The sequence below is a fragment of the Sapajus apella genome, unplaced genomic scaffold (assembly GCF_009761245.1).
Source record: "Sapajus apella isolate SASKATOON/1434 unplaced genomic scaffold, GSC_monkey_1.0 scaffold4, whole genome shotgun sequence".
Classification (NCBI taxonomy): domain Eukaryota; kingdom Metazoa; phylum Chordata; class Mammalia; order Primates; family Cebidae; genus Sapajus; species Sapajus apella.
The window spans coordinates 47,895,131-47,918,517 of record NW_022436944.1 but is presented as its reverse complement, the minus strand read 5'-3'; the positions used below and the strand labels follow the sequence as shown (position 1 = coordinate 47,918,517).

Here is a 23,387-nt window from a genome sequence, read left to right as displayed (position 1 = left end):
ATCTAGAGAGACAAAAGAAGTGATGAAAGCAAGTATTCTACCTCTGGGTGGCCATAATCTAGGCCAGGTTCCAGAGTCCTCTGGTTTTCACCATGTTGTAGTGGGGCCTCACCAGGTAAACAGCTTTTCTGCTTTGGTTGGCATGTACTGAACCTAAGGTGATCACAGCAGTGGTGGCAACAAGCCAGCTTCTGTCTTTACATAGTTTGATACCCTGTAGTTCAGTGGGAGGTGAGCACCTTATGGAATGCAATACACAGTAGGCATCTCATTATTATGTAAGAACTCAAAGATCATCTTGCTCCCTCATTTCACATTACATCTTTGACTGTCTTGCTCAGTTGTTTCACCTTGGCTAGTTTTTACTCTTTGGCGAGTACTCTCACAACTCTCTTGTAGGCAGGAGCCCATTTTCTCTCTTTGAGTAATCCAGACTCCTTGCATGGTGATTCCTGGGCAAGGGGTGCTCAACAAATTGTGCTGATAATTAAGTCATTCACTCAAAAAATATTTATTAAGCATCTAGTGAGCAAGACAAAGTTAATACTGACCTTTAAATCACCAAATCTAATGATCATCTCTTACTCTTCATCCTCCTCTACCATTGCTACCTTAGAGGCCTCCTGTCGCTGCCCCCATTTCCCAGACTTTCTACTTGACTCTCCCTGACAAGCTTTCCCTTCACCATTTTTTTTTAAGCAATTGTTGGGAACTGAGTCTTTCCCCAACAGTACACAGTTTGAGTTAGAGCCAGGACTAGAACTCAGGCCTGCATAGAATCAAAGATCAGAAAATAGCCAAATCTTGATATTTCTATTCATAGGGAGGAAACCCAGATGGGCCTACTCACAATACATGCTTCCAAATGAAAAAACACTTTTCCCCCTAAGGACATTGTTAGAACACTGTCTAGCTAGAAGATATTCAGAGAAAATTCACCCCTTTACCTGCCCTAGGGAAGTGGGAAAATTCAATGTTTGAGCCATTTACCCAAAAGAGTAATCCATGCTGGAAATTTTTTTTAAAAGTATTCTTTTAAAAGGCCCTTCTGTCTTTATTACAACGATAAGACTGCTGAGTCTGCCCAAGCATATGAGGTTGCAAAGAATATTTCTTTTTATTCAGACCTTGTATTCTCTACATGATGAAAGGATTCTTGGCACATAGTTGGCAATTACTATCTAGGTTTTCTGCATAACATAGGTTTTTTAAACTAAGCTTTTAACTCAATACACATCAGGCTCCAATGAAAATACATGTGGCCTAACACGAGCAGAAATAAACACAATTCTAATCAACTTAACTGTTGACAAAAGCATGTGGTTTCGTTGCTTGCGGCCAAAGTTTTAAGAGTGGACTCTGATTTCTTGCAGGAACACCCCTCATTTATTTGTGCAAATAGGGTAATTAAGTGTCCAATTACCAGATTTGCATTGGCAAATGGGGGCTTTGTGTGGGTAAAATTCTCTATGGTTTGGGACCAGCTGAAACTTAGGTCTTTTATTTTGGGATCAATCCCCCAGCAATAACACGGGCATGATGAAGTTCCCATCTTGTCCTGATCTGAAGCCATGGCTGAAGACCTCCCCTTATTTTGGTAATTCAGTGAAGCGGAGAGCCAAAGTTAGGATCTGGAGCTTTTTCTTTCTTACTGTCTACTCTGAAAAATAATTACGTATTTCAAGTACTTTCAGACTGACTTTTTTTTTTTTTTCCTGCTGGCTCTGTAGAATTGATTACTAAAGTGAAATACTTGTAAATATTCTTTTTAAAAATTTAACCACATGAAATCATTAAGGTGAAAGACCTTTCATAAAACCACTTTAATCTTTTATCCCCCAGCTCTTGGGTGAAATCTTAGATGGGTCCAATGACTTTCTCAAATTTCAGATAAAAAGTTTTCTGGATACTTTTAGTCACGAAGCCAATCTTCTTACAGTAATTAAGACGCCCTTTCTGGGATATCCTGTCCTTTCTGGGATGTCTAGTCAAGTTGAAGTAAACATATTCCACTCTGTCTCTCTCCATGAAGAAAGTTAAAACCCTGCATGGAATGTATGTAGCAGTTCTGTGAGGAGCCTGTAAAGTAAGTGGTAGCAGACAGATTAAGGGAAGAAACCAGTACAACTGAGGTACTTTTCTCCTCTGGCATCTCCTACTGTAGGACCAAGACAGCTGGAAACAGGAACTATACAACAGGTACAGACAGAACGAACTCCAAGAAAACCCACTTAATTGTGGTCTAAAGAAGGAGAAAAGGTGCCTCATGGGGTCAAAGAGAATTTATGTTTTCTACTGCTCCATCTCCCAGGAAATTCTATGGCAGTGGTGGTGACAATCGCGATTGTGGCTGGTCAGGTATCCAAAACTCCAAGAAAGGAGAGTCCTTATGTCTGACCAGAGAAACTGGGGGAAATTCCTGCTGTTTTTTTTCCCCTCTCTCTATTCTCTTGATGCTCGGCATTCAAGGCAGAAAGAACTGGCCCCTTATTCTTCCCCTGCATAGCGTTCAGTTTACTGAGGACTTGTATGTTTTTGCTTACTTGTTTTTCTAAAATATTCTTCTACTACACTGACCACCACATAAACTCTTATTCACGTATTTTATTCCAGGACAAAGCTCCTATCCTTGATAAAGCCTCTTCTTTCCATAAATGAGTTTACCTACCCCTGTTATAAGATTCTGTTGTAATCATCTCGTGATATTGCTTGCTCATAGGCTGTCACCTTCATTTGTGGATTCATTCCAACCCTTCATTGGTTATTTTAGTGCTTTCAACAAATCTCTGAAGGAATGATCAAGTTCATTTTTCTAGAAATAAAATATTCCAAGAAATATTTAATGATATGCATTAAGATTTTAATAAAGCATCAAAAGCACTTAAACAAAAATAAGATTATTTGAATATGTTATTATAGAAATGACCGCAATACAATTTATTGCCCAAACTGGGAAATGTTTGAGAGCGAAAGGGGGAAAAGGCACCAAAATAATTAAGACATAGTATTTGATGTACAACAGCTATTAACTGGAACACATTACAGTCCTCATTGTAAACTTAATGGCAAATACCACCTTGTCTCTTGTTAGTTTCTTCTTCACCTACAGACATGGATGTATGCATATGTGCACAGCCCCCTCTGGAAATGCACATGCTTTAACTTTATGTCATATCCCAGACTAAGCCCACTAAGGAGAAGAAAGATGTAGAAACTTTAATATTGCTTATAAAATTGTATTTATGCAGCTTTCATCTTTCTTTCTTGTCTCTTACCTTCTCTCCAAATATAATTTCTCCCAAACAGAAGAAATGAACAGTTCCCAATTCCCTGGCACTTTGCAGTATACTGCAGCAGCTTTTAATGAGAAATGAAACATTGTGGTTGAACATTTTTTAGAATCATTCTCATAGGTTAAAATCTAGGTTTTGGGCCGGGCACGGTGGCTCACGCTTGTAATCCCAGCACTTTGGGAGACCGAGGCGGGTGGATCACGAGGTCAAGAGATCGAGACCATCCTGGTCAACATGGTGAAACCCCGTCTCTACTAAAAATACAAAAATTAGCTGGGCATGGCGGTGCGTGCCTGTAATCCCAGCTACTCAGGAGGCTGAGGCAGGAGAATTGCCTGAACCCAGGAGGCGGAGGTTGCAGTGAGCCGAGATCGCGCCATTGCACTGCAGCCTGGGTAACAAGAGCGAACCTCCGTCTCAAAAATTAGAAAAAAAAAAAATCTAGGTTTTGCTATTTACAATCCATATAACTCCAGTTCTCTTATGCTCAGTTTCCTCACCTATAACGTGAAAACCATAAGGTAAACTCTCCAAAGGATATTGTGAGAATTTGATAAAGTAATTGGCATAGAAATGCTTAGCAGTGTGCTTAGCTAAGGGAAATGGTAAATAAATGTCAGCTCTTGTTAGACTGACCATATGATTTATTGTCCAATCTGTACACTTTTGAGATTGAAAGGGAACACTACTAAAATTTTGTTGGAAAAGGAGTTGGAAAGTGAGATTATCCCAGGCAAAGTCATGCCTGTATTCACCCCAATTCCAGTTTTGTAAATGGCCATCTATATTACCAATTTCCACAAAATGCTATGGAGAGGGGAGCTGTTACATATTTAACATGAAGCCAGAAATTATAGGGGAGGTTTAAATCTAAGAGACTTCCTTAGAGATACTTCATCACTCTAAAGCAACATACAGTTCTCAGGCTGAAATATGCAAATGTAGCTTGCCTGTTACCAAACTGAGAGATGCTTCTTTCTATCTAGTTCATTAACACGTGTTGTTTAAGCACCTACTGCTCTGGAGGGAAAATACTTCTAGAATGAGGAAGAAAGAAGGAGGTCGTAAAGAGCTCAATAGGTGGGTCTTAAACCCAACCCCACAAGAAAGTCACTACCACCATCACAACAATGACAAACATGACACCAGCTTGCTGAAACCCTGAGTGAAACTAAATTTCTTTTTCAAATCCAGAATATTTAACCAGTAGTGCGCTCTGATAATTCTAATCAAACAAAATCTATGTCTTCTAAAATTATCAAACCGGATTAAACTTGGGGGAACATCTGCTAAGACAAAGCTAATATTGTAATGTTTTATTTGCTAGAGAAACCCATTTTCTTGTGTGTGCATTGGGTCTCATGAGTGGTGAAGGCCATTGAGTTAGACATTGTCAAGAGACCCACAATAGCATACTGGGTTTGGCTGAGTATCCTCCTGGGCTAATTATTGTGTCTTCTGAGAGAAGGAATCTCCAAATTACCAGGGAACCTGAAGGTTTTTATCTGTTCACTTAGAATTCAACAGTTTCAACCCTGAAATGATCTCATTCAATGCACAAATCAAAAGACTAAGAGCTTTTACAGTGTAATAGACGTTATTTTGACTGTAGGTGTTTCCATCAGCTTCTGGCTGGCTTTCTCATTGCCCTACTTCCTCTGGAAAACTAAGGTGGGTTATGTTTCTAGTTCACTTATTTAAGTCATCCCTTTATTCTCTCAATAATAGAGAAGAAGTCATCCTACAATCTGTTGTTGCTACAATCTTTACAGAAAATTGTGAATAATCTATTTGAGGAATATTATGTCCTGATTCATTAAATATTTCTTAAAGCTACAAGTTAACAGAGCATTTTCTCACTCTCCACACCCAAATTGGCTCTGAAAAATTTGTTAAGGATTTATAGTTTCCTTTTCTCTGTGAAAATAGTATCTAAGTATATGTGTTTGCATTTTTGGGCAGTTGTTTATATTCTAGCTTGTACCAAAACTAATTTATTTTGCCTTTGTAAGTATACTTCATTCCACATTTACCTTTTACATCATCCAATTGTAGGGGTTGAAAAACTATATCCTATAGGCCAAATCCACCTGTTCTCATAAATTTTTTTTGTTAGGACACAAGTACAAGCATTTGCTTATTCATTGTCTATGGCTGTTTTCAATATCAGAGTAGATAGGTGTGACAGAGGCTGCATGGCTGGTGAAACAAAGAAAAAAAATTTACTACCTGGTCCTTTACAGAAAGCAAATTACATTTGCCAACCCCATGCCTGGTATAATTATTCCAAACACAGATACTCACTGCACAGATTTATAGAAAGTAAAGTGCAGTATGCTCTGTTGAATATATTATAAATCTATGACATATCTTAGAAGACGTTAGTTTTAAGAAAATTATTCTTGACAGCTGTTTTTTATTCTTGATGAAGTCTCATTAATTAAAAGCTTTTATGTAAAATACAGTAAACTCCCAGTAATGCATGCTTCATAATTACAAAAATTCAGATGTTCTTGTGTAAAAGCTCATGCCTTCTAGTTGCATAAAAAGTTGAAGATAGTCAATGAAATTTACAATCACTGAATATATGCTCTGTGCTTATTAATATATTGTGTATTAGGATGGGAAGGGGGAAGAAGCAGTAATGTGTTCCTGCATTTCAAAGAGTTATAATATTGATGAAGAGATACAATCTTAACAATTTCTTCCATAATTGAAGTGTGCAAAAAAATGAATAACACAGAGAAGCCAGAAGTCTGAGCTTTCACTTATTATCAGTAATTTATCATTAATTACAAACATTGGTTGAGCACCAATGCTGGCCCACGCCCTTTGGTTTGCCTGAAGTCTGATATTATACAAAGTAAGTCATGGTGTGTAGTTTCAGTAAGCTTTAGCTAAAGAGATAATTATTAGAAGAGAAAAAGTTAGTCTTTAGAAGAGTTCTTAGCTGTCTATGGCCAACTAACCTGAATGTGCCTGATCTTGTCTGTTATTAGCCATATCTTCCAATAGCAGTCTTGAAGTATTTCTCTTGAACATCAAAGTCCTGTTTCAAAAGTGTTGAAAGGGCTCAATTTGAAGGGGAAAGAGAGGTCATAATTTTATCTTTGATTTTAGACTATTGGCTTTCAAAATTTGCTGCCTGTTGAAATTCCTGAGTGACTCTAATGCACAGCCAAAGATGTGACCCACTGGTCTCGAGTAATTCTTCTCAAACTTTAAAGTGGATCAGATGACCTGAGGATCTTGTTGAAATGCAGATTCATAAACAGTAGGTACGGGGTGGGATCAGTTGATACCGATGGTGCTGGTACATGGAACACATTTGGAGTAATGAGAGTTGTAATTTGGAGTGTTTGTGGGCGTGTGCATGTGTGTGCATGACTGCAATGTATGCATGCATGTATTCCTAATATGGCTGTTATTATTCTCTCTAAAAATACAACTTGCCTTTTTTCTGAGTTTCAAATACACAATGGCACACTCAACCAGAGGTGATTTTCACTCTTGATTATGGAAGATTCCCAATGAACTCACATGCAGAAGGACCCCTCCCCTCCTGACTTATGCACCCTAGAAGCATACTTAGGCCATGAAGACAGTTCTCTTTGCTGTTAGCTCAGGTTTCTGCTCAGATAAGCTTGTGCTGCTGGCTCTGGAGGGGCCTCACTGATAATGGTATCTGAGGGCATTCAATTAGCACATTTCAGGTTTCTCTGGTCATAGACACCTCATAATTTCTTCACTAATGCAGCTGGATCTTTTTCTTTTCCAAATCATTAGGCATCCCTTCCATGTTACTTTTCACTTTCCAGCCTGTAGTGGATAAAGATTTTATTTTAATACTTAACACATTTGTGTGTTAGGGTGATTTAGGGAGAAACCAGGTGCTAACATGTTTTAAAAGAGGAGTTTCATTTTCCTGAATTTTACTAAGATATTGATCCTGCCTCCTGTTTGACTTGAATCAGAGTATGAAGCCTTGGCCATTAATAAACAGGTGTGGTGAAGGCTGTGCCTGGAGATGGAAACTGAGTCTGGGAAGATAAAGAGGAGAAAAGGATGGGGACAAAGAGAGAAGCGTTCTCAGACTCATGCCTGCAATGCAGGCATAAAAACTCCTCTTTTTGGGGAAAGGTCACAGGTAATGAGTTCTTCATTTTGCTCATTTTGCCTTAAATCCTGGTCTTTTAGGAAAGACAATCCTGGAAGCAAAAGTAAGATCTGGTAATACTTCCTCTGATGTGAGCTGGGTGAGAAGACTCCCCATTTCAGAGCTTCTCACACTTGACATGCACAAGAATCCTTTGGAAGATCTAATTTAAAATGCAGATTCTGATTAGTTAGGTCCAAGTGGGGTCTGAGTTTGTGCATTTCTAACGAGCTTCCTGAGATGCAAGGCATCACTAACATGCACCTGGGGCCCCAGTTCTCAACCTTGGCTCCTCATTAGAATCACTTGAGAAAGTTTCAAAACCCTAATGTTCAGGCTACATCTTAGACCTATTATTAAATTAGAAATCCATGGTATGGGACTCACACATTAGTAATTTCAAAAGCTTTTTGAGTGACTCCTATGTGCAGCTGTCTGGGCTGAGGAAGATGTGAAGACAGCAAGAATCAATTTTCAAAGGATGGTGCCAGGACCATCAGTGTAGTTAGTATCAGGGTCATCTAGGAGATTGTCAGAAATGCCTTGGACCCTGCCCTATACCTGCTTAATTAGAAATTCTAGAGCTAGGACCCTGTAATCTGTATATATAAATAGAGATATATTCATATATATATTTATATATAAAATATGATCTGTGCATTCTAATACATGCTAAAATTTGAGAACTACTACTTTATATATTCAGCCTCTCAGACTGCTGTGATAGTAGGAATAAATACATTATAAATATTAATATGATTCCATGTGTTCTGAGTTGAGACGTAGCAGTAGAACCCACTTCCCAGCTTGCCATTTGCTAGATAAAACACCAAGCAATTGACTTACATCTCATTTAGTGGCACAACATCCTTGGCAGGTGAACACTACTGTTTTTGTAACACAGATGAGGAAACAGAAGATTACAGAGGTTAGGCAATTTGCCAGAAGTCACAGAGGAGGTAAATTAGGATTCCATCCCAGGCCTTTCTGAGAACAGGTGCTGTCTTCTAATCTAGGCTAGGCTTCATGGGGACTAAACAGAAGTGTAATTCACTAACCGTGGAACCACTTTGAACATGTAAGCCATGCTAGATGTCAAGCTACTTTTGTTTAGAAAGCATTCCTTATATATATGAACTCATGAATTGGTGGGCTTCAGAGAGGAAAACTGGCCATTACTGCACAGATGGATTCATTCTATGGCAGGTTAAATACCTTGTGCTATGAGGAAAGTGCTTTCTCGGGAATTGGAAGATGCGTGGCAGAATGAAAGAAAGATTTTCAGAGGAAATTACATGTAAAGTGATACCTAAAGGATGTCTATAAAGACAATGATGCTGGGAGTTGGATGTGAGAATGTTTCAGAGAGAAGAGAGAACTGCATATTCAGAAAGCTGACAAATAAGAGAGTTTGGCTCTCCAGGGTTGGGGTATTACTGTGATTTATAAGAGGAAATAAATTCCTTTTGTAACTGCTATAGTTTGATAAAAAGCATTAGCTGGATTTTTATTTAAAAGCTGTTACTTTGTACCAAAGTAATGAAATTCTTGTGAGAGTTTGTTGGTGATACACAACCAAATTATTTTGTTTTAGTGCATGTCTTTTGCTGAACTAGAATGAACACTGTAATGGTTTCTGCTTGTTTGGTTGGTTGGCTTTCAGATCAAGAAGTAAAAGAAGGTTCACAAGTTAATGAAATATTTTTTAGAAAAATCACAAGTCTCAAATGTTAAAATTTAACTGTTAAAGTCATTTTGAATCAGATAATCCATGGCTGGGGTCTGGTGGCTTTGTCTGAAGCAACAGCAAATACAGGAATTAATGTATAAAAGCTGCAGCTTCCTTAACTCTTGGGTGGAATAACTCTGAACATGTGCTCTACTCTGTTACCCAGAGTTTTTCCATGGGATTAAGGTACAGTTGTCCACAGTGGTAACTGGCCTATTATGCACCATTTATTTACTGCCTGCCTTTCTCATTTTCCCACTTTGGTGGGTTTTGCCCCTCCCAAATATACTACTTCCATTGGATTTCTTGTCTGTTTCTGGGGAACCTAAATTAGGGCAGTTAGAGTACACAAGAACTCATGATATGAGGTATGGGGGTCTGGCTAGGCAGGGAGAGGAACGGGCAAACCCTGGTTCTAGGCCAGGGCAGTGTTAAACAGAAGAAAGGTGTGAATGATGAAGGAAGGAGGTCAGATGTCAGGATTCCCATTTCCCTCTCTCTTTGTCCTGCATTTAAAGTGAGGGGACAATGGAAATATTTAGATGTGTCTAGGATATCCCCGAGACACCAAGATGTCTACTTCCCTAGACAAAGCTAAGATCTTGGGAAGAATCCTCTATTCATCTCTGTACCATGTCCTTACGGAGTGGGAAAGAAAGTACACCACTGAATGACAGAGGAACTAGAGAGATGAGACTGAGGAGGTAGGCTTGCTCCCCCTGGCTTGCATCTGGCATGAAGGGCATACAAACATTCCTACTTGTTCTGATGTTGGGACACAGAATTTAAAAGACAGAAGGTGGACTGGCATACACCTTGTGATGCTCAGAGTCTGCAACATTTGAAGGCTTCATAAACAGAGTCAATAGACCAGGACCACAGTCTCTAGTAGTAGTCCAGCAGTAAGCTCCAAATGGCCATTTAGGACCTGATTGCTCTTCAGCCCATGCAGTTGGTTAGGCCAGCCATCCTAAGGTAGGGCCTCCAGGAATCCAAGAACTAACATGAGTCTGGAGTGTTCGTTCGCTGCTGGTGCTAATCATATGCATTCCAGACACCAAGTTTAAGAGGAGCAAGGGGAAAGAGAGGAAACCTAAAAGACTGAGAATATAGCTGAAAGACACTATACATTCAAAGAGTCTGACATTTACTGTTTTATCTTTGTTGGAAAACCCTGATGAACAAGATTTGACCAGATATAAATAAAAAAGGTAAAATTTCTTTGTACATCTTATGAAAAGTATGAGAACATTTATGATGCACTACATAAAAATTGGAGGTAATAGGCATAAAGTACCCAACCAACCTACCTGGCCCATGATAAGAGCTCAATATTTGGTGGCTATTGTCATTAACACCATAATTGATGATCTCAGTGGCCTCTGCTGTAATGAAAATATGGTAGTAGCTGATCTAGGGGAGCAGGAGGAATCACAAATCTTAGTTCTATTGTGATTCTTTCAAATATCCTGAGTTTTAGAATCCTAAGGATCAGGATTCTAAATAATGGTCTTTCAGTTAGACTGGTTGATGGAAATATATAAGTTCTGGGGCACTGGTTCATGGAAAGTATAAGGCAAATCTGTTCCATGTCTGAGTTTGATTTGAATGGCCAGTATTGAAGAATCTGTATCAAAACCTAACCTATATTGAAGAGCTCTTGTATTGAAGAGCTGATATTCAAGTTAACTAAGCCAGCCTAAGCCTCAATCCGTACTGAATACAGAGATCATTTGCATGCTATTTCTTCCATTAGTTTTAAATTCAACACCACAAGAGGCATAAAACAGCAACAACAAAGGCCGTAACATGCAGCTGAAAGATTTCTGTCCGGTTTCTTGCCTTCTTCTTGCTGCTGAAGGCAGATTAAGAAGGCATCATTTTCTCTGACATATGCAGTGTACATCACCTTTCCTATTAGATTCAAACAGGGCAAAAGAATACTGAGGGAGGGATGGGCTTAAGGGCAAATTTGCATATACATTTCCATTAGGGTTAAAAACATTTAAATCCACATTACCCTGGACCATAACATAATGAATGCACCATTATGGACAAGGCTCAGCGTGTGTTGCTGCTGCATTTGGCAGGTTCAAGTCTTGCTCTGGGTGTAATATTTGGTGACTCATTTTTCCTCAAGCATAGAGTAATAGGCTTTAACTTTGCTAAGCTTTTCTGCCAACCCTTCGCCCCCTGCTGTTCCATTATATTGAACTTGTAAGCAGGACACTCTGTCCGGCTCACCCAGATTACCACAGCAATACAGCCCTGCTGAGGGGCTGGTGTCAGGATAAGTGTCAGGGAGGGAGCTCCCCATCTTGGCATGCTGTTCTCATCTTATTAAATTCAGCTTTGTGGAAGCAGGGAGCCCGCCTCTCAGTCACACTGGCTCAAGCGTGATCCAACTGCTACTGTCAGACAATATGAAAATAGGAACCACCACAGCTAATGGCAGGTGCTGCTTCACAGCTGAAAAAAAAAAAAGAGGTCTGAGGGGGGTTTTATTATTATTATGATTTTATGAGCCTCGGTGAGTGTGTGCCATTTTACTCTTACAGACATTTCACTAGATTGAAGGCCTGATTCAGAGAGCCAAATGCTTTTGGGAAATGAAACAAGATCGCACACTTTCAGCATATTGGGGAATCCAAGTTTGAGCATTGTTTTATTTGCATTCATTGTTGTAAGTTCTAGTGGATCGTTGTTAAATCACTGAGAATCGAGTGTCCTAAAAATCCTAAATTGTGTCACTAAGAATTTTGTCTAAATGCAACAAGGAGACAAAGGCTCTGCTTAAAGGGGTGAAAACATCGAACAAAATGGAAAATCTAGGTCTGGAAATAAGTCACTGTGTGGGTTTGAGAGTCCCAACTTCACTCCACATTTCTGCCTTAACATGTGTTTTGGTTATAAATTGCTGCAGAACAAACTACTTCAATATTTAGTGGCTTAAAACAACAATTTTATTATGTTTTCAATTCTGTGGTTTGGCATTCTGAAGTATGTCTATTTGAATGAACAAACTCAGCCTAAGCTTCAACAAGAACTGAACTCAGAGGCCATTTTGCACACTGTTTCTCCCATTGTTCTTAAATAGGCTCTGTTAGATGGTTCTTCTGCTGATCTCACTTAGGGTCTCTTTGCAGCTGTTACCAGATTGTGGGCAAGGCTTGAACACCCAGGATTCTCCTCTTGTAAGTCTGATAGACACCCTGGCAAGGATGCCTAAGTCTGGGACTGTAGCTGGTAAAGGCAGGGGGAGGACGTGGCTGATTTCTTTCTTTCTTTCCACTGGCCTCTACATGTGGTGTCTCTCCATGGTCTTTCCAGCAAAGTAGCTGGACATCTAACACTATGACTCAAAGCTACTGACCTTCTTACAGGCTTAGGGCTGTAACTGTCTGACTGTCACTTTTCCTGCATCCTATCAGTTGAAGGAAGTCATGAGCCCACCAGTCCAGATTCAGTGGGCAGGAACACTGGAAAGTATGGTTCACTGGGGGCCATTATTAGAGACCAGCTAATGTGTCATGTTATGTATTTTCGTCTTCAGCCACCAACAATCTAGTGATGTTATCAATCCTGCATGATAAACTGTGTCATAAAGATTATTTAGTTATTCCATAACTTTTTCAATTGAATGCAAGTGTAAGCCACTAGGATTTGCTATCTATGAATTGGAGTTCTGTCATGGCACAAAGTACATTTTGAGGTAATCTAGACTCTACTTAGTTAAGGTATCTGGTTGGATAGAGAATGAGAAAGGAAGAATGTGGGAAGCCAAGTCACTAAGTGCTTGAGCCAGGATGAAGCCATACATATATCATTCAACAGCTTCCTTAAAAAGTAACCCTGAGTCTATTAGGCATAATAATCTAGAAATCTAAAAGAGGGGGATTCCGGAAATACAGTGACCCAAATTCAGCCCTTTGACTTCCTCACCACTTCCAATCTGTTAGTCCCCACCTGACTGATATGGAACACTCTTCTTCATCTGAGTGAGCATCTGGAGACCAGCTTTGTAGAACCCCAGGAAATAATTTACTTTGTGAAGATTGGTAAACCCCAGGGAGAAGGCCTTCATTGGCCTCATGAGAGTACCAGGTATCCCTGGTTTCCAAGAGGCCAAGGAGTATAACAGGAGGACAAAGTATCAAAGAGAACAAAGAGCCTGGGGAGCAAAAGAGTTCCCCAACATAGTAGAGGGTAGCCTGCTACCTGCTGCTAAACTAGAGAGCCATTAGGTGTTGTTAAAGAGAATGGAGATCTCATTTACCCCCAATGGGAGGGCTGCCATTGATCAAACAACCTGAGCCCCTAGAAGACTTAGCAGATATTTTATCTTAGTCATTTTTTGCTGCTACAACTGAATACCACATAGTGGGTAATTTATAAATAAAAAAAAATATTTCTCACAGTTCTGGAGAGGCTGGGAAGTCCGAGATCAAGGTGCAAACATCTGGTGAGGGCCCTCTTCATGCATCTGGAAATGGCAGAAAGTGTTAGGGCAAGAGGGAATGGGTGTGGTGTCCTCAATGGCAGAAGGGTAGAAGAGAGTGAACTACTTCCATGAGCCGTTTTATAGCGTGTTAATCCATTCATGATGGTGGATTCCTGATGACCTAAATATATCCCAAAAGGCCCCGCTCTCAACATGGTTGCACTGGGGATAAAGTTTCTAACACTAGAACTTTGGGAGAAACACTCTACTAAAAATGTAAAAATTAGCCAGGCATGGTAGAAGGCACCTGTAATCCCAGCTACTCAGGAGGGTGAGGCAGAGAATTACTTGAACCCAGGAGATGGAGGTTTCAGTGAGCCAAGATCACGCCACTGCACTCCAGCCTGGGCAAGAGAGTGAGATTCCATCTCAAAAGAAAATAATAATAATAGAATTAGTTAGAAAATTTGGTAAGCTGGCTGTATACATGATAAATATTTTAAATAACCTATACCTCTCGTAGATCCTAGCCTTGAGCATCCCAAATCGGAATGGAAAACATTTCATGCACAGCAAAAACAAAAACAAAAAAAGCATTTAAGAATACGTTAAGCATGACAAGGTAAAGAAATCAAAAAATCTTATTGATGGACATAACACAAGATCAGAATGTATAGAAATCCATATATTCTTTAATTAGACAATTTAAAAACAAAAAAACATTTTTCCCAAAATTAATATTTAAATTTAAATTTTCTGCAACTCTAATAAAAAAACAAATTTCTGCCTTACATTTAGATAACATTATCTTACAATTTCTTGCTGAAGAAGAAATCCTTAAGAATAACCAAGATAATTATGCAAAGTGAAGGTAGTTACCTACTACTGTAAACTGGATAAGGTCTCATTACGCAGACTCACCATAATTCATTAAACCTTTTTCTACTAATGGTTAATTCATTGAAATCAATACACATTCTTAAACACCTGTCCCTATGTACTAGTGCATATATTTACTGTGGTGTACCTAGGAAGAGTATTTGCTGGATTGCCCATGCATCTATGAACTCAGTTGGGATAAGAAATTACTTTCTTGTTGCATTGTTAGCTGTTGTAGAAGAGGCATCTTTGTACCTCTTCAATACCTCTTTGTTTCTTTTTTTTTGTAGAGGATATTGAATGAATTTTCATTGGATAAATATAAACAAACCCTTTAAAAGAGGCCCTTCCTTCAAAATTTAGAAAGGGTACGAATTCAAGAAAGTTTTAAAAACAAAAATATGCGCATGAATTGAGCCTAAGCTCTTCCTGTTGTGTTTGAAAACTTTTTGAAAAACTTCAAAACAACAAAAATGAGAATAACCCTTCGAACATAGATTACCAAGACATTTGTTTTGCTTACTCACAAAGCCTTTTGTACTCTCTTGTACATAAATTTTTTTTAGCATTCTGAAATATTTCAATCATACATAAAAGCATAGCAAGTAAAATGAATACTACCTTTGTAACAACTATTCAACTGTGTCAAACCTTCACATTTTACCATATTTCTTTAGAATTTTAAAATAAGGCATTTTAAATATAATTGAATCTACTGTTTATTCCTCTCCAATCTTATTCCCCTCCCTCCTTTCCTTTCTCTTCTAGAGGAAAATTACTCTGAATTTGGAGTTTATAATTATGCGACTTTTATAGGTTTATTATATTTTTATGTGATATAATAAATAATATTTAGAACATTTCTTAATGTTTTCTTACTCTATAAAAATAGTCTCATACAGTGTCATTCTTCTACTTGCTCTTCTTGGACAATATTTTGATTCTGAGATTTTACTAATTGATACACATAACTGAATCTAGTTGAACAACTATTTAGTATTATAAATATGAAACTTATCAATTCTCTTAAATACACAATTTTATTGTTTCCAACTTTTTCCTATTGCAAGCTATAGTACAGTAATCATTCTTGAATGGACAATGTGGAAACAGTTAAAAGAATTCAGTCATTTTGTATTAAATTTCTATTAAAGAGATTTGCAAAAATGTAAAATAGTGCCACTTTTCACACTGATTTTTTTATTTGGGAAAATATAGTTATTTTCCATAAAAATATGTTATTTAAGTTAACAATATTAATTATATTAATAGTTAAATTGACTTTATTACTGTTATTTCAAAATGAATAGGTATCTAAATTTCTCAGTTTTAATTTCTAATTTAGTAACAATTAATAGATAAAACTCACATAAACAATAGCCCTTTAGGGTTCTCAATGATTATTAAGAGTGTAGAAGAGACCGAAAAGTTGGGGAATCTTTGTATATTTTTTACAGATTGTGTGTGTGTGTGTGTGTGTGTGTGTGTGTGTGTGTGAACATATTTTCATTTCTCTTAGATAAATATCTACAAGTGAAAAATTTGGGTGAAGAATAGATGCTAAATTTTCTCACTGCTGCTCAGTTTTCCAACGTGGTTATATGCTTTTATATTTTCTCCAGTTATTTATGAGAATTGTTACATATTTTTGCAAAATTTGCTTTTTTAATTCGTCTTTTTAGTCATTCCAGTGGCTATGCAATGACAGCTCGTTGTGGTTTTAATTTGAGGATGTCATTCTAGTGACTCTCTCCTCTAGGCTAAACCCTAAGCATATATTGTTAAAAATGCAAAAATCCCAGGGAAAGTATTATAGATCATCAGTGCTGGTCTTTTGTCCTTGCTCAACATTATTTATTAGGTTGTTATCCTAAATTACAAATAATGAGGATACAAACAATAAAGTGATTGCTAAGGTGTAAAGATAGTACCATCATAGTGCGTCACAGGTAGCATTGCCTTGGCTGAGACTAAGTTTTGATAAGGAGATCTTTTTAACAGTACTAGAAGTATGCAATATAGGACATGACGTAAAGGTGCTGCACAAAAAAAACTCAAGTTAGGAAACCGGTGTAATGAAAACTGTACCAGATTGGGGGTCCAGTAGACTTGAGACTGAATCCAAGTCACTCTAGGAGGATTTTAGCCTCTCTGAATCTCAGCTTGTCATTGGTGATATGACGTTAATAAAACCTACATTTCAGAATTGTTGAGAGGATTAAATAAGATTAAAATAATTAACTTATTAAAATAATAAGGCATAGAGTGGTTTCTCAAATAATCTCCTATTTCAATCAAGTTCACGTTTCCTATCCCTGCCTCCAGTGATGCTGAGAGGCTAAAAGATTTCAGAGCATCGGGTGGTGTGAGGTGTGAAAGGAATGTCAATCCATGCAGTATGATGGTGCTGAGTGGTCCAGCACTGGCGTATGAGAGAAAGTAAGTTTCCTGAAGATACTTGGCCAAGACTGGCTATCTTTCCCCAACCCGTTTCCTCGTGTTTCTCATTACAGTTATCTGTGGCCAAGTGATTGAGTTCTAACCATTGAAAGGGAAGGCCCCTGATATCCTAGGATATTATAGAACTACAAGATGGGAGGGCCCAATTTCCACACTGAAAAGTTACATAAGCTAGAAGTAAACTTTTATTATGTTAATTCAAAGAGCTATTAGCATTGTTTGTTCCAGCACTCTCCTACCTTGGCTAGGTAGAACAGATGGCACTACTTATAACTCTCTATAGAGCTGCCAGAGTTTTAACCTGGTGCCTCTCAGGTGCTAAATAAATACTTGTTGAGAGGTACGGAGGGGCTGGCTGGCCAGGAGGGGTTGGCGGGGCAGCAGGGCAGCAACCACGGGGAGCTTGAGGGATGAGCTGCTCAAAGCCATCTGGCATGCCTTCATTGCACTCGACCATGACCACAGTGGCAAAGTCACCAAGTCCCAGCTCAAGGTCCTTTCCCATAACCTGTGCATGGTGCTGAAGGTTCCTCATGACCCGGTTGCCCTTGAAGAACACTTCAGGGATGATGATGAGGGGCCAGTATCCAACCAGGGATACATGCCTTATTTAAACAAGTTCATTTTGGGAAAGGTCCAAGACAACTTTGACAAGATTGAATTCCATAGATTGTGTAGGACCCTCTGTGTCAAAAAAACCTCACAAAGAATCCCCTGCTCATTACAGAAGAAGATGCATTTAAAGCATGGGTTATTTTCAACTTTTTATCTGAGGCCAAATATCCGTTAATTATTGTGACAGAAGAAATCGAATACCTGCTAAAGAAGCTTAACAGAAGCTATAGGAGGAGGTTGGCAGCAAGAACAATTTGAACATTATAACATCAACTTTGATGACAGTAAAGATGGTCTTGCTGCATGGGAACTTATCGAGCTTATTGGAAATGGACAGTTTAGCAAAGGCATGGATTGACAGACTGTGTCTATGGCAATTAATGAAGTCTTTAATGAACTTTATATTAGATGTATTGAAACAGGGTTACATGATGAAAAAGGGCCACAGACAGAAAAACTGGACTGAACGATGGTTTGTACTAAAACGCAACGTAATTTCTTACTATGTGAGTGAGGACCTGAATGATAAGAAAGGAGACATTCTCTTGGATGAAAATTGCTGTTTAGAGTCCTTGCCTGACAAAGATGGAAAGAAATGACTTTTTCTCGTAAAATGTTTTGCTAAGACTTTTGAAATTGGTGCTTCAGATAAGAAGAAGAAACAGGAGTGGATTCAAGCCATTCACTCTACTATTCATCCGTTGAAGCTGGGCAGCCCTCCACCACACAAAGAAGCTTGACAGCGTCTGAAGGAACTCCAGAAGAAGCAACTGGCTGAACAAGAGGAACTGGAGTGACAAATGAAGGAGCTCCAGGCCACCAACGAAAGCAAGCAGCTGGAGTTGGAGGCCGTGCGGAAGAAACGAGGAAGCAGCATCTCGTGCAGCAGAAGAGGAAAAGAAACGCCTTCAGACTCAAGTGGAACTTCAGGCCAGGTTCAGCACAGAGCTGGAAAGAGAGAAGCTTATCAGACAGCAGGTGGAAGAACAGGTTTCCCAAAAGTCCTCTGAAGTGGAACAGTATTTACAGCGAGTACGGGAGCTGGAAGACATGTACCTAAGGCTGGAAGAGACTCTTGAGGATGAGAGACAGGCCCAGCAAGATGAAGAGACGGTGCGGAAGCTTCAGGCCAGGTTGTTGGAGGAAGAGTCTTCCAAGAGGGCTGAACTAGAAAAGTGGCACTTGGAGCAGCAGCAGGCCATTCAGATGACTGAGGCAGAGAAGCAGGAGTTGGAGAATCAGTGTGTTCTGGAGGAGCGGGCCCTGCAGGAGGCCATGGAGCAGCTGGAGCAGGAACGGAAACAAGCACTTGAGCAGTACGAGGAAGTTAAAAAGAAGCTAGAGATGGCACCTAATATGACCAAGAGCTGGAAGGACAAAGTGGCCCATCATGAAGGATTAATTCAACTGATAGAACCAGCTTCAAAGAACCCTCACCTGATCACTAACTGGGGACCTGCTGCTTTCACTGAGGCGGAACTTGAAGAGAAAAAACTGGAAAGAGAAAAAGACCACGGAGTGACTGAGCTTGCTGGCTCACATCACATCAGTTAATGTAGATACTACATGGTGGGAGAGCTTTATGCTAAAGACAAAAGAAACAGCTTTGGGAGCCAGGCACAGTGGCTCACACCTGTAATCCCAGAACTTTGGGAGGCCGAGGTGGGTGGATCGCCTGAAGTCAGGAGTTCAAGACCAGCTTGGCCAACGTGGTGAAATCCTGTCTCTACCAAAAATAGAAAGAAAAAAAATTAGCTGTACATGGTGGCAAGCACCTGTAATTCCAGCTACTTGGGAGGCTGAGGCAGGAGAATCACCTGAACCCAGGAGGCGGAGGTTGCAGTGAGCCCAGATCATGCCACTGCACTCAGCCTGGGTGAGAGTAAGAGTCCATCTCAAAAAAGAAAAAGAAAGGGCTCTGGTGCTTTTAACTCTTCTTTCTTCTGTGCCTCTCTAAGTGGGTCAATATCATAAGGAAGCCTTATTATTTATCTTTCTGCAAATAAGGGCTACCTGAAAAGGGTGGGGGGGGAGGCAATATTGTCAAGCTGTTTATTTACTCTTTCTTTGAAAACTTCACCTTCTGAAAATTACCTTTTAGCTCTCTCATATTCTTCCCCAAATGTGGCAGGGTGCAGACAGCAGAGTTTGGAGGGGCTCACGGCCACAGGGTAGTCAGGACCTCTGTGGACTGGGTGTCAGCTCTTTCCTTTGGCAGCGTGTTTCCTTCTCCGAGTATGTGCTGTTAACTAGACTGGGCAGTTTGCTTTCCATTCCCTGATACTTGACATGGAATGCCTTTGACCATTGGTGCTCTGAAAGAGAAGTCAGAGAGTCACTGCCATTTCCTGGTTGCCCTTTTGGAATGTGATCCTGTTAGTAGGGGTTTTCTAGCTTCTACTAAGATATTTATTTCCCTAACCATTATACACTTGACATGTTTCATTCCTGTCTTCTTTCCCCTCACCTTAAAGGAGACCACCCCTTTGCCCCATATTCTCAACCTAATTTTCTCCCATATTCACTCTCTCTAGTCAATGATGTGCTACTAAGTATATGCCAGGCTGTGAGAGGATTCTGCTGAATAGCTGAAAGAAGCTAATTTGAAATAAAAATTATTTGGATAATTAAGAAAGCAAATTATATGCACATGGCCAATAGGAAGTTGACTGTATGTCTGCTAGTTAGATTCAAAACATCATAAAGATGATAGCATGCCAATATATTAGCCTAGCCATGATGTTAGCCTTTGTTAGACGGGCAGCTTTTCTGCTTTTTCCCTTCCTCTGTGATGACAATGGAGGAAATATCCAATAGAAATAAGTTTAACAGGGAAATTGGGATCATAGTTTATATATATCTGATTTCAAAGGAGTATTAAGGAAGATTTTCATACATGATCTATCTTTGGATTAAGGAGAACATTTATGAAATCAAGCCTTCTAACACTAGTTATAATTGAGAAGCAGCAGTAACTCCATGGGCAGCAATCAAGCTTAAAATTATAAATAAATATGGGGATAATTCGGTTGTTTTAAAAGGGGGGTGGGCAGAATTCAGTAGAATTAAGTCCTTTTCTCTCTGAAAGTATTAAATGAGGACAGAGAACCTCAGGTGTTCTTATGCTAGTGCTTGCTGAGTGCATACTAAGAAAGCAATTCCAAATAGATGTATACATCTAGAGAGAATGGTATTAGAGGTTTCAGTGTATGCATTTGGAAACTGGAATATAATCCCATAAATTATCACCTTTTATGACTAGAAAATATTTGCCAATGAAGAAGTGGTCTTTAGGTATTTGTCTGAAGACTTTTAGCTGTTTAATAAAACTATAATTTTATTTAATGATTTCTTGTAGTTATCTTTATAAAGCTTAGATTATTGTCTAAAATATTTTTGTATCATGTGCCTTTGAAATTTGACAGCTGATTTGGGTATTGAATTTCTGCCCTGCCATTTATCAGTAGTATCATTTTATTCAGTAGCTGGCAGGTGTATTAGACCAATGAGACCTAGGCAAGAAATAGAAAATTTCCTGTGGTTTGATTACACATTACACCAGAAGACCCCAGTATCCCTCATTCCAGCATGAGGAAAAAATATTTTACAAAGAAGCTAATCACCTATGTGAAATCTATGGAACAGTGTGGCCTTGGGGAGTCTCTGAGTGGTGGGGAGGGTGATGATAGAATATGTGAATTTCTACTTCTAAAAGTTGTGAAATAGGCCCTGCACTTTTGCAGAATGCCCTCCCTTCAACCTGGCTTAATCCACAGCTGTAGCTGAAAACATGACCTGGGGCTTAGCTGCCCTATCCCTGGGTTCTTGAAGACCTCACCGTCTGGCTCCCAGCCATCAGCCTAAGGACCGTCTGCTTTCTGGTCACAGGTGGACCTTGATATGACCAAGCAGTTTTATATGTGGTTGTGCAACAGGCTTCTGATTAATGCACAATGTTACCAATTTACATATTGGTTTCAGTGGCACTATGTCTAATGGAGGCAAAATACTTTTAAACAGTGCTTTGGCTAAGATAGATACTTGTGAATCAAAGACAGCACAGAAATGAACTAAGTAAATGCCATTTGGAATTATATTTTGATACTAACTGATTTTTTTGTAGTATTTAAAATGGTTTTACCTGTCAAAGGGTTTTAATTCTTGGTTTTACTTTTGTAATTACTGTACAGAAAATTTAAGGAGTGTTTGAGTGCTTGTGATAATCAGCTGTTTTCCTTAATAAGTAGGGATATGATCATTTTCAGGAATTATGCATGAAAAAAGTTTTTAAAATGTATTTTTGTGATGTGCTATGTTGAGAGGAAACCAAATATTTATTATTTTAAAACATTCATATCAAAACATTGTACAATGTAATATGCTCAACTTTTGCAAATTTTTGCTAATTTTTCTAAGATATATTAAAAATATTTTGTATTTTTTTAAGTAAAATGGATCCAGCAAGAAAATTAAAAATACCAGAAAAAAAATTATTGAATTGATCATCAAAAAATAAACTAATAATTGATTAGAAAAAAATGTGTGAGTTGAAGAGTGGATGTGGGAAAAAAATTAATTTGCTTTTTTTATAAGATTGCTCCAGTCTGGCCCATGCCAGAGGAAACAATTTTAATTTCTTGTCCCAGTGGGCCTTAAAACTGTCTGCCCCTTCATGGGCTTATTAGGACTTGGAAAAGCTAGGGAAGGCGACATCCAAAGGTTATTATAGCAGTTTGCTATTTCTCTCCCCCATACCAATTCTTCTCTTTCAAAAGATTTTATTGTACCTGGTACTAAAAAAAATTAAAACAAAATAATAACTATAATTAAAAAGATGTTTCCTGGACTTGAGTTGAATCTAAGAAAAACTCTCTAACAGTGTAAACATTGAAGACAGAATGAGTCTTGAAAAGCGCTGTACAGCCTAACCCCACTTTTTCACTGGTTCTCACCTCTTTAATAATCCACAAACTCAATACTTCTTGCAGAAAACCCAGCAGTCTCACCCCACTTCTCTAAGAACATTTCATAGCCAAGAGCTGTAATGAAGTCTCCTGCAAGTGCAACTCCCATTATGTTTACCAAATATGTTATGGTATCTTTACTGAAAGATTCTTGTCAATAGTGTGTGTCTCTCTGGGCACAGTTTACAGGGTAATTCACTAAACTTACACCATTTTTTTTTTTAATCCTCTCTCAAGAAATGAGCTAATCTATACTAGGCCTCCTTGTCAATAGTGTGAATTATCTGATTTTTACTGTTTTCAAAAGCATTTTGCATATTCATAAAATGTTATTCAAATGTATAGTATTAAATGTATAGAATGGAAGACTAAGATGGGTTTGAAGTCAAAAGTAATTAATTTTGTTTTAGATAAGTCAATTAAAATTGAAGTACAGACTATATGTAGATTTTGCCTTATTAATTTTATATGCTTCTAGAGAAGCCTAGGCAATATACAGTGGACTCATAATTATTTTAGATCCTTTATGAATCCATACATTTCTGATTCACCTGAATGACAGTAAGTTAGTCATAATACAAAAAGATATAAACTTTAAGAAGATTCAATTTGAAAAGTCAAATTTATAAAATATTTAAATTATGGGACAATTATTTCATTACAAATTAACTATTTGCTTCACAGAAGTTTGGTAATTTGTCAGTAGTTTAACCAAAAAGGCTGAGAGGTTAATTTAAAGCATGAGTAGAAACTTTCTCTGTTAAAAAATATAGTAATATTTTAGGTTTTGTGGGCCAGATGGTGTCACAACTACTCACCCTGACCTTGTGAAGTATGTATGGAACAAAAT

The 23,387-nt window shown here is 38.5% G+C and overlaps 1 long non-coding RNA gene and 1 pseudogene across 1 annotated transcript in view; both read left to right on the top strand.

Annotated features, from left to right (window-relative positions):
• LOC116537551 overlaps positions 1–23,387 on the top strand; it is a 292,436-nt gene that overhangs the window by 149,680 nt on the left and 119,369 nt on the right. The gene's annotated exons all lie outside the window — the stretch shown is intronic.
• On the top strand, positions 16,078–19,192 carry LOC116537421 (annotated as a pseudogene).